The sequence below is a fragment of the Phasianus colchicus genome, unplaced genomic scaffold (genome assembly GCF_987193195.1).
Source record: "Phasianus colchicus unplaced genomic scaffold, bPhaCol1.hap1.1 HAP1_SCAFFOLD_57, whole genome shotgun sequence".
Lineage (NCBI taxonomy): Eukaryota > Metazoa > Chordata > Aves > Galliformes > Phasianidae > Phasianus > Phasianus colchicus.
The window spans coordinates 10001-12500 of record NW_028325234.1 but is presented as its reverse complement, the minus strand read 5'-3'; the positions used below and the strand labels follow the sequence as shown (position 1 = coordinate 12500).

The 2500-nt window shown below is 78.1% G+C and overlaps 2 non-coding genes across 2 annotated transcripts in view; both read right to left on the bottom strand.

Annotated features, from left to right (window-relative positions):
• LOC149911712 (28S ribosomal RNA) overlaps window positions 1-136 on the bottom strand; it is a 4454-nt gene extending 4318 nt beyond the window's left edge. The window contains exon 1 of the ribosomal RNA XR_016462861.1: window positions 1-136. This exon is cut by the window's left edge and continues 4318 nt beyond it. This is a non-coding gene — a ribosomal RNA (28S ribosomal RNA).
• A 713-nt stretch (window positions 137-849) lies between these two features.
• On the bottom strand, window positions 850-1002 carry LOC149911711 (5.8S ribosomal RNA). Its single transcript, XR_016462859.1, has one exon. It is a non-coding gene; the product is annotated as a 5.8S ribosomal RNA (ribosomal RNA).
• Between the last annotated feature and the right edge of the window lie 1498 nt (window positions 1003-2500).

Genomic DNA, 2500 nt, shown 5'->3' with positions numbered 1-2500 from the left:
CCACCGCGGGGCGGGGATTCGGCGCTGGGCTCTTCCCTCTTCACTCGCCGTTACTGAGGGAATCCTCGTTAGTTTCTTTTCCTCCGCTGACTAATATGCTTAAATTCAGCGGGTCGCCACGTCTGACCTGAGGTCGCGATCGGAAGGGGCCCGACGGGGACGCGGCCCCGTGCGGGATAACGACAGGTCGCCGCTCCCGACGGCGGAGGACGCCCGGACGGAGCGCCGGCCGGAGACGGACCCGCGGGGACGCGCGACGGGCTCGCGCGGACGGACGGACGGACGACCGGAGGGGCGGGAGCCTCGCCAGGACCCCGGAGCGCCGCGCGCGCGGCAGCACGGCGCGCTACCGCCGCCGGTAACGCGACCCGCAGGCAGCCGCGCGCGGGGCCGGGGAGGGCGAGGAACGCTCCTCCGGGGCGGGGGCCGGACGAACGAACGAACGAACGAACGGACGAACGAACGAACGAACGACCGGCCCCGCACCGCGCGACCGACCGGAAAGCCCGGCCGCCCCGTGGGGACGAGCTCGGCCGAAGCGGGCGCTCCGGGAGCGCGGGGAGCTCCGCGAGCTCCCCGACCTGGGTCTCGACTTAGGGGGACGAAGGCCCGCGCCGCGACGCCGCCGTCGAGGGACCGGGGCGGTGGGGCGGAGGGGAAGCCGGCCACCCGAACCGACCGAACGACCGACCCACGCGGGGAAGGACGGACGGACGGACGGACGGCGGCACCCCCCCCACACACACGCGCACCGCGACCCGCCTCCGGAGGGGCGCGCGGGCCTGCGAGGCGCCCCAGCCGCGCCGCGCGGCCGCCGCGGACGGCGGCCGTCGGCGATTGACCGTCAAGCGACGCTCAGGCAGGCGTAGCCCCGGGAGGAACCCGGGGCCGCAAGTGCGTTCGAAGTGTCGATGATCAATGTGTCCTGCAATTCACATTAATTCTCGCAGCTAGCTGCGTTCTTCATCGACGCACGAGCCGAGTGATCCACCGCTAAGAGTCGTCTGGCTTTCGGCACCGCCCCGCGCGCGCGGGGGGCCCTCCTCTCGCGTCTCTCTCGCCTTTCCCGAAGGCGCTCCGACCGCCCCCGCGCGGCCCGCCCCGACGCCGGGGCGGCGACCGCCGCGGGGAGGACGAGCGTCGCCTCCGCTGACCGTACGCTACGGAACACGCACACGCTTCGAATCGAGGGGAAAAAAAAAGAGGAACCCTCCCGAACGAGAAGGGCGGGGAGCCCGCGCTCCCGACCTGGACAAACGACCTCGTCTCGCTTCGGGAGGGGCGGACCAGGCGCCCGGCTCGGCTCGGCCCGGGCGGAAGCCCCGCTGCCGCGAACGGACCCGCCGGCGACGCCGCCGCCGGCGCCGCGACCGGTCGGGACGCGGGCGAGCCCGGCCGGGGTGTTCCCCCGGCCCGCGCCGCCGGCGCCGCCGGCCCCGCGCCCGCGACGGCCCGCCCGGACGGCGCGCCCGCGACGGCCCCGGCCCCCCCGCCTCGCGCCGCGGGCGCCGCGCACGCCGAAACGACCCCGGCCGCCTCTCGCCTTCCTCTCCCGCCCCTCGCCCTCCGCCGCCTCCTCCTCTCGCTCGCCCTGGCGGCGCGCCCGCGGCGGACGCGCGCCCGGCGGCGGGACGGGGACGGGGACGGATCTGGGAGCGGCGCCCGCCCCCCGCGCCTCCGCGCGGAGACCGGTTGCGGGACGCCCCGCGCCGGACCTCCCGCCCGCTCGCCCGGCGCGGCCGGCGAGGCCGAGGGCGAAAGCGCGGTGGGAGGCGGCGGCGGCGGCGGCGAAGGAGAGGACTCGGCGAGCGACGGAAGGGGGAAACGGCGGCGAGGCCCCCCGACGGAGGACGGACGGGCGGCGAGGCCGCGGGCGCGCGCCGGACGGGCCGGCGGAGCGGAACCGCCGGCGCCGCGGATGGCGCGGGCGAGGACCGGCCGGGCTCGAACCGGCTCGAACCGGCCGCGCGCGGCGGCGTGGCCGCGGCGGGCGCCGGGCCGAGACGCGCGTCTCGGCCCGCTCCGAACGCGGGCGAGGCCGGCACGGAGCCGAGCCTCTCCGCCCGAGACCGTGGCCGCGGAGAGGGGGGGACGGGGTAACCCCCTCTCCGGCCCGGGCCCGACCCGCGGAGGCGCGAGAGCGCGGCGGCGGCGGCCGACGCCGCCGGCGGGCTCGGATCGGGAGGGAAGCGGCGTGCTGGGTAGTGGTGGGGGCGCGCCGCCGCGCCCCGCAACGAGCCCCTTCCTTCCCGCCCTCCCGCCGGCGACGCGGCCGGACCGCCGTCGCCGGAGCCCCCGGCCTCGCGAGACGTGCCGCGGGCCGCCCGAGTCTTTAAACCCCCGCCCGGCTCCGCGGCCGAGGGAGGGAGGCAGGGAGGGAGAGCGGGGACGGCGCGCACGCCGCCCCCTCCTCTTCCCTTCCCTTCCCATCCCCCGGACGCGCGGAGGCGCGGACGCTAGGTACCTGGCCCTGGGGTGAGGGAAACGACCCGAAGGCCCC